The sequence below is a fragment of the Alosa alosa genome, chromosome 6, assembly GCF_017589495.1.
Source record: "Alosa alosa isolate M-15738 ecotype Scorff River chromosome 6, AALO_Geno_1.1, whole genome shotgun sequence".
Classification (NCBI taxonomy): Eukaryota; Metazoa; Chordata; class Actinopteri; order Clupeiformes; family Clupeidae; genus Alosa; species Alosa alosa.
The window spans coordinates 31,143,291-31,152,598 of NC_063194.1; the positions used below are offsets into that span (position 1 = coordinate 31,143,291).

The 9,308-nt window shown below is 44.1% G+C and overlaps 1 pseudogene; it reads right to left on the minus strand.

The window, feature by feature from the left end:
• Positions 1–220: 220 nt before the first annotated feature.
• Positions 221–4,294, minus strand: LOC125295778 (annotated as a pseudogene).
• Positions 4,295–9,308: the final 5,014 nt, after the last annotated feature.

A 9,308-nucleotide genomic window follows, 5' to 3' on the forward strand; every position in this document is an offset into this window, starting at 1 on the left:
CTAGAGCCACAAATGGTAAGCTCTGTTCAAACACCATCAACAACGCTGGAAAGCGCTCTTCTCCTCGCTCAGTGAGGATGAAAAGCTGTTGTGCATGGTGGGGCTTCACTCCAAACAGATCTGCATCATAGTGCTAGTTCTAAAGCTGAAATAAAAAGCAACACTAACAATTCTTCTTAGAGCTAAGAGGAAGAGCATTTCTTAATACCGATGTCAGGCCGACAGAAAGTAAAAATTGGGAAAGAATATTTCCACAGACATTTGTTTTTAAATCATGGCTATACGTAGTTCTAAGGATTTACATGAAGCTTTCAAATAGGATCAGTAACAGCAAAACATTATTCTTCTCATCCAAATGAGGACAAAAGAGTATTCTTCACAGCAAGGCATTCCTTCAGGCATGTTTCTGGGGAGTCTGACCCCAAGCATGTCCACCGCTGGCCTGTTCATGTTGGTAGCACAGGCCCCCATTAGCCGGTGGGGTTGGGGAGTACCTCCCGCAGAAGGGTCCGGTGAGACTGGGGGCGCAGATGGCCGAGATGGAGACGAGCCGCCGTGCAGCCACTGGAAGCCGCTCACTCTCCGCCCTGGTGGAACCACAGAGGCTCTGCCCAGGAGGTCGTCATTCCACAACTCGTCCCGATTCCACAACTCAAAACGCAGAGGCCTGAGAAAGCACAGCACAGGAGGACTTACTGTATATTGAAGAGAGACAACAATAAATATCTGAACCATCATTTGTAAACATACTATCACATGGTTGGTTATGCAACTATTTTTTTTTTAATTGAAAACCATTAGCCTAAAAATATGCCAGTACGTTTGTGGGTGTAGCCTAAAACATATCTTAATATGTTTAATTATTTGGAAGACATGCAAACATCATAATTTCTACCCAGTTTAAATTAATATTTTCAAAAAGTTGCAGTTGTTTCTAATGGAAAAGGTAACAACCCGTGAAGCCGCCACTCACACTTTCCTCCCAAGATCAATGGTGCCGAATGTGAACCTGTGGTTCCACCGGGGGAAATCGTTGTTCCAGATCACAGTCGTGGAGCCTCCGCGTTTCCCATAGAACACTTTGACATAGGCGTCCGTCTTTGAGAAGTAGTCTCCCCAGAGTCCCGTGGCCTTTTCCACCACCACGGACAAGCTGGCCAGCGAGGGTTGCGTTGGGCAGCAGTTGGCATCGATGCCCCTGTGCCCACGGCACTTACACTGGCAGCTCTCCGTCTGCCAGCCCACGGCGCACCTGGACTGGCAGGCCACGGGCACGGCGTAGCCTCGGACGTACTCGCTGACCGCCCTGCGCAGGCTCTCGCGCTTCTCCGCGTCCTTCCTGTCCAGCAGCACGTGCAGCGGGGTCAGGCTGTGCGCCACCGCGCCAGGGTGCGTCCTGAGCGACTGGAGCCAGGCCTCGTAACTGGACTTGTTCCCGGGCGCGAACAAGAGGTCGCCTCCCTGACCACTGCCACCCAGGACGTCGGTGACGCGCTGGGAGAAGGTGTCGGCGAAGCTTCGGCCACGCTTTAGCTTCTTGCCTTTCGTTTTGCAGAAGCTGGACACAGCGCTCGCCGTGTGGCCCCTGATGGTCGCCGTGGCCTCCACGGAGAGGCAGATGCTGACGTCGTTGACGGACAGCCCGTTCATGGCCAGCCGGCATGTGCGCACGGCCGTGGTGGACTGCACACGCCCCCCCAGTTCCACCTGCCTCAGGAAGTGGGTACCATATATGGAGATGAAATGCCAGTAGGCAGGGAGGGTGGTGGAGTTATATTTCACAGGTAGGGAGCGAACGGCTTGTTGGAACGCCTTGGTGACAGGGGGACGAGCTTGGAGTCGAAATCTAGAGAGGAGACAGAAAAATATCCCTGTGATGTTGCTGATGTAGTTGAACAGATGGGTTTAACCCCAGATAACCTTTTTGTAATCATACTTAATTTAGTCTGATACTGAAGAATACTGCAGGCTTAAGATCTCCATACAAGGCAAGCACACATTTTATCTACCTTGTGAAACCCATGGTGAGCTGAAGTTGAATATGTCTCTCTTTTTTTAAATAACTTGTTTTTATTTTGTGGTTATTACCTAATATAAGTATCTATCTAATATATTAAGTCAAAAAAGGTTCATGAAGTTCTCCATCTGAAGGGCAAATAGTTTTTTTTCACTGTCTCAGCAGGCACTACTTCACAATCTGGCCGCGAAGCTGGCAGAGAAGGAGATAATGGCGTTATGACATCACAATGAGAGGAGAGGAGATAATGTAGCAGGACACTCTGCACATATGAGAGGAGAGGAGATAATGTAGCAGGACACTCTGCACACATATGAGAGCAGAGGACAGGACATAATGCAGGAGGACACTGCACACATATGAGAGGACAGGACATAATGCAGGAGGACACTCTGCACACATATGAGAGTAGAGAGTGACATTACAATGGTGATGACACCGCACACATATGAGAGGAGAGTGACATAATGGTGATGACACCGCACATATGAGAGCATCAAGTGACATAAATGCAGAGACACTCCCCGCACACATATGAAAGGAGAGCACAATGCAGGAGGACACTCTGCACACATATGAGAGGAGAGGACAGGACATAATGCAGGAGGACACTGCACACATATGAGAGGACAGGACATAATGCAGGAGGACACTCTGCATACATATGAGAGGAGAGGAGAGGACATAATGCAGGAGGACACTGCACACATATGAGAGGACAGGACATAATGCAGGAGGACACTCTGCACACATATGAAAGGAGAGGACAGGACATAATGCAGGAGGACACTGCATTGACATATGAGAGACAGGACATACGGTGGAGGACACTCTGCATGACACACAGCTCTAATAACTGACACTCCTGTCAGTCTAAAGGCCTATTCACACCAAGAACGATAACGATAACTATAACCATAACGATAAACAAAGTCTCTATTTGTGTTAATGAATGTGACGGTTAAAATTCTATGGGTTCTGATTGGCTATTAGCTTTTTATCGTTCTGAAAATCGCTCTGAAAGTGATCCCCAATGATTTCGTTCTTCATGTCGTTATCGTTATAGTTTATGTGTGAACGTCGTCATTCATATTAACGAGAACGATATCTATTTATAGTTGTTGTAGCAGTGTTTCCCATGTCTTGTCTGTTAGAGTGTAATTCTGCATTCAGCTTGGCCTCATGTATTGATCCTCTTGTTGGTGTATGTATGTACTCTTACTGTGTGTTGCATGTGTATTAATAACTATCCTAATGTGTCCATACAATGATGTCTAAGTCCTCCACTCCTATAAATGACATGACGCAATGACATGAAATCTGCTCCCCATTGCTGGCTTCAATATTCTGGGAATAATGATAAATTAATAATACTTTTTTATGCCCCAAAGTTTAAATACACAACTACTAACCATGCTGTACATAAATGTAGTCTAATGACTATGCATAAACATAAGCTGTAACATATCTCATCATTGACCTTTGACCTTAGTCTGATGGAGAGGCACGTGATAGGCAGCTAATGAGAGCTTCCCAGAAGTAAATAAAGTATTTTATAAGGAACTTTTCAGAAGGTCATTGAGTCCACAGATGTGCTGTCAAAGAATCTGAACATGTTCCAGGAAAACTACAGGGACTCTAAACTCAAGGGCACGTATTTGAAGTATATGAAACAAATACAGGTATTATGGATGATTTAGCTCATCAAAAATACGTTTGTAGGATTCATCTGAATCCCCCCCCCACACCACCACCATCACCAACCCCCACTCACGCGTAATAGCGACAGGTGAAATCGTGGCGACTGTACGAGTACTGGTCCCTGGCAGAGAGGCTCTTGGCGAAGCTGGACGACTTGGACCGGGTGCCCCTGGCGGCGAACCCATTCAGCCCCTGCAGGTTGAGCCCGCTCTTCCAGCTGGCGCTGGGGGCCCGCGCGTTCTCCTTCAGAACTGCCTGACCGGTCATGAGCATCTGCGCTGAGAGGGCGCGGTGGCACCGCACACTGACCCGCCAGTTCGCCACGGCGACGGGCAGCTTCTGGCGGCGACCCACGAGCAGGTTGCGGCACACGGTACAGTTGCCGTGCTCCCCGGCGCCCACCATGTAGGTCTGGGTGTCGATGACCGAGGCCCCTGTGCTCCTCATGGTCACCACATCGAAACCCTCGCCTACCAGGTTGTGTCCAGGAACGAAAGGCAGCGAATCACATTCAGTGCGGCTAAAGGAAGGTTGGCAGCCCAGAGAGGGGTGGAGGAGGAGGAGGAGAAGCAGGAGGAAGAGGAGGTGGTGGTGGTGGTGGTGGAGACAGTGCCCTGGGGTGGTAGTCATCGCAAGGCTGGAGTCTGGACTTCAGAGGAGAAACGAGAGAGAGAGAGGTGGTAAAATAAGAGGTGGGTAAACTATGAATTCTGTGATCTCGGTGAGGTGGACTGCACCATGCCATATCAGATTTATTTAAAAAGCATTCAGAACATGTTTGATGATGGCGAAGGTTATTGTCCAATGTTTATAATCATACCAGTGGTATTAAATGGTTCCTAGAGTGTTGATGAGTGTACATATTGTGAATGTGGATAATACAGTGTCATTTTTGAATGTTAAAAATTGCAATTGGTGAATAAACTCTTGAGAGGTGGATAAACTCTAATAAGAGATGGATAAACTATTTCTGAAATTTCAGAGGTGGATGAAAGTGTTTTTTTTTTTGTGTTTAGCCTCCATTTGGAGAGTCATAAAATAATATTGCACATGCTAACTCCAGGATAATGTGTCCCTAGTCCTAGGTGTTCTAACCGGCAAAATCAGTAAGATGGTTTTACATGAGACGAACACTGTGTGTGAGTTCAAATAACACACAATAACACACTCACTCAGCAGTGCATCGTGGGTTGATACTAGAGACATGGCTTTTCCAGTGGACAGAATTTAGGTCATTTTTAGTGCCTATGATGATGAACCCAGCTTTATGACTTTAGACACTTTTTCCTTTATCAATCACTTTTCCAGTTGAGCTGCATTCAATCACAACGAAAGACTTGTTCTTTTGGTCTATATCAGTCTACAAAACTCACTAGATTTATGAGAGGATTCTTTCTCTCAATTTGCAGAAAAAGTCTTGGCACTCACCTATGCAGCGCAGGAGAAGGACATTAGGCACTGAGGAAGTGGAGAATATACTCGTCATTTCAAAAGGGCTGACGCCTTAACACACACACACATGCCACAGGGCACCACAGCACACACACACACACACACACACACACACACACACACACACATACACACAAACAGAAAAACATACACACTGGATGGAAACACACACACACACACACACAGACACACACACACACACACACTGCATTCAAACCACCACACTCACTCTCCTTGGCTTCTTCTTGCTAGTGGGGGGGATCTTATTGACAGACTACTTTGACATCCACTCTGTCTTCCTTCTTCAAATTGCATATTTTATGCCTGTTCCCGTGGGAACCACCGGGAGTTCCATAGCGCCTCTTCTTTTGCATCCGATGAAAAATTCATCTGGAGCATCATGTGGAGTGACATTAAAATCAAACACTTTTCACTCACACATGTCAATACCTATATCATGTAGACCACACGGACGAGGAGAGGCTGTTGAAAGGGAATCCCATGACAAGGATGGATTTGTTGAAACGCCAACGCTGACACCGTAATAGGTTATTGATATCTGTCGAAAATACTCATAAGTAAATATTCGACATGTAAAATATGTGATTTATGATTATATAAATGTGTAAGTTGCGATATTCATGCATGCCTTGAATTTCCCCTTGGGGAAGTATTTATCTATCTATCTATTTATCTATCTATCTATCTATCTATCTATCTATCTATACTACATAAACATCCATAGATTGAGGGATACATGAGCAAAGAGATATGAAATGTGATATTTGAACAAGAACAGAAAATATCAGCCATGCATGCATAGGCTAATAGTACATATTTTAACATTTCAAATTAGAACAAATTGCTGTACAATACTAGTCATACACAGCTGTACCTGGGTATCATACTGGGGTGTGGAGGGGAGTGCATGTTGACACAAGATGTGACTGTACACAGCCATGGCTGAAATGTGATGAGATCAGCCAAAGCACTTCTGCTGACAGTGGTACTATCACTGTGATTGAATATCAGGAACGTAATAAGACCATGACACTGTCTATTACACACAGTACGCAAAACATGATCATGTTGAATGTTGGCAAATCCATACTGCATGTTGTTGACAAACCAGAGAACCTATATACTTGCAATGACAACACACACAATTTAACACTCAATATAAACACAATTGATTATCAACACAAAACATAATATAATGTGAAATTCATATAAATAAGTATCTAGACATCTAGCCCGTAGTTATTATACCTGATGCTGGCTCTGACTGGAGCCTTGAGTCTGTCCCACTGCGTTTTCCCATAGCCTGCACAGAGAGGGCGTTTCTGTGGAACTCATACACTGTAGCTTTTTTGTGCTCACCTTTATGCATATTTATAGCAGCAGCTTAATGTATTCCAGCATGCCAGAGTTTGTGTACAGAGTCCACTGACCCCAGAGGTCAGTGCAGTGGAACTGCAGGCTATGGTTACTCATTCTTCACAACCACTGGACTCCCGTATCTTCAAATCGTATTTCCTGGAGAACTGCTGTCCCCCTGATCAACTATCATCATTCAAGTGTTTACCACAAGAGGTGATGATAATGATACGTAGCCTATGGAGTTACAGCAATGTTACAGTAAATGTGCACAGGAAAAAGCTGCATTATATTCAGTAACATAAACACGCTTGTAGATATGTACTCTGATTATTACACACAGTGTCATTATATTGTATTGAAATATAAATATTGTTGTATTACATAAATAAAATAGGTAATCATTGTGATTACGTAATAATAAAAAAAAAAACACAAATTAATCTCCGCTCATGGGTTTTTGTCTCATCTTTCAGAGTAAACTCAGTTCTACCACCCATTTATATCAAAATAAACTAGATCTAGATAAACTAGAACTACACCTAATGCATCACTCTTAACAAGGGGCAAAAAAGACTAGCAATCTAGCCAAAATGTTGGCGAGGGAAAGTCATTTTTTAATCGTTTGACAGCAAAATAAAACAACAGCATTGTCATTTGAATTAATTAATTTTATTTGGGAGCCAAAAAGACCTGAAGGCCCTTGGGCCCATCTTAACAGGGTGGAGAGGGAGAGGAACTAACTGCACATGATGTAGCACATATGAAACTGCTGTCATTGTCGACACCTCAAAGTCAGCAACCACTCAGAGGCCTCTGCACTGACAGGCGGAGGAAAAGTCCAACTGTCAGTTTTGAACTGGCGTGTGATAAAGTGACGAGGAAAAGGCATCATATAAATAAAGACATGTCCGTCATTGTTTTTCCTGATGTTTGATCTCTCTTCAAAGACGTTCCTGTGGCTAATGATGTCCAGGAGCTGCAGATGGTTTGCATTTTAGTGAAAATATCACAAAATGCATATTGCAATAAACAAATATAAGTTTCTCCATAGCTTATCTGGTGAATGATAGGCTATTTCAAATATTTTCTCAAGAACCAAGGTATATATCTCAGCTGAATCTGTATGCTTGTAAGATTATCAAATTAACCCAGCCAAGTCCTCTTGTTACTTTGACTGAGGCCAATTATGCCAATGTGAAGTGTTAAGTTTATTATCCATCACTACACACTGACATAACTCAGACAAAGTACTTTTTCAGCCTATATTTACAGGTCCATCTGGCCAAGAGGCCATTGAAGCCCACTTCCAATGTCCCTAAAACAGGGGCACGCAAATACAGTGGCTAATCCGGCATGGATGTGTATTTCTTTGGCATTGAGTAAACAACTGCTTTTACGAGATTGCTACACTTCTGAAACGATTCGGTAAGAGTTTAATGCACCAATGTAAGTTTAATTTCACTGCTAGTTACGCCCCTGCTGGAGGTCATAAGTCAATAAACCATTTCCAGACCCACTCGCTTACTTGAAGCCAGCAAACCAGTTTCCGGTTCGTTGACATGGCTGTCAACAAGCACCTGAAGATGAGTGCTTTAGTTATACCAAAATATAAGAAATACAATGTTGCCAGTCTTAATGTCCGTGGGCGGCTCTAAGGAGCACTGCTATGTACCACTTTGCTCGGTTTAAGTTGTTATAAAAGTGATTTTAGCTTCCACGTTTTCCTGAAAACGCCAGCCTACATGCTGTACAAAATAAGGAGGGAAAGATTTTCAGTGAGCACACGTTTTGGTACAACTGAAGCACTCCTCTTCAGGTGCTTGTGGATAGCGTTGTCAACAAACAGGAAACTTCAAGTAAGCTAACGCACAGAGCCCATTACAATTGAGAAGGTCTGCATGCTAACCAGGCTAGTATTCTATGGGAGGGTTTACATCAGGGGTCAACAGGTACAGCAGTTTGTGAGCTTACAAAAAATATAACTGCATTACTTCAAGTTTTTGGAGTATCAATAGAACAGTTTTGGAGGAAATATTTGCAGTATTTATGCAGGAAATGCAGTATTTTGGACAAAAACTGTATTGTGACGCATAGTTGACTACTGTACTTTTACTACAGAAATGCAGTATTTTGGACATGAAAATACTGTACTGCACTGTACTACTTTGGGAAAAAACTGCTGTATAACTTGGTAAACCTGTTCAATAAAATTAAATCAGATCACAGTTTACAAACAGAGAAGGTAAAGGAGTTGAAAGGAGCCTTAAAGTGCATACCAAACGTATTCAGCTGTTTTGGGTGGAGATCAGCTATGTGAAAAGGCAACATGCTACTTCTAAGAAAAAACATTAGTAGCTCTCAGCTATGTTCATTCACTGAAAGTAGGTTGCGAAGTAAAAAGCTTGGAGACCCCTGGTCACTAGGTAAAAATCTTGGAGACCCCTGGTTCCCATTCTCCTGCGCAGGCCTTGAGCCTGTGCCTCTGGGGATGACGGAGCAGCCTGCTGTGCTTGTGTGTGCCGTGTGCGTTGGCAGGGGAAGGGAGATTTATGAGAACCCATCACTGATGACTAAGCTCCCAGACGGTGACACCTGCAACTCTCCGGTGCGCGACGGAGATGAGATCAGTAAATCAGCGGCACCAGTAAACTGGGCCATCCTGTCTGTCTGCCAAGGCCTCACAGATCTATAAAGCATCTATTACTATACTACTGTGTGTCCGCACACAAACACACACACACACAAAGCAACATGGCGG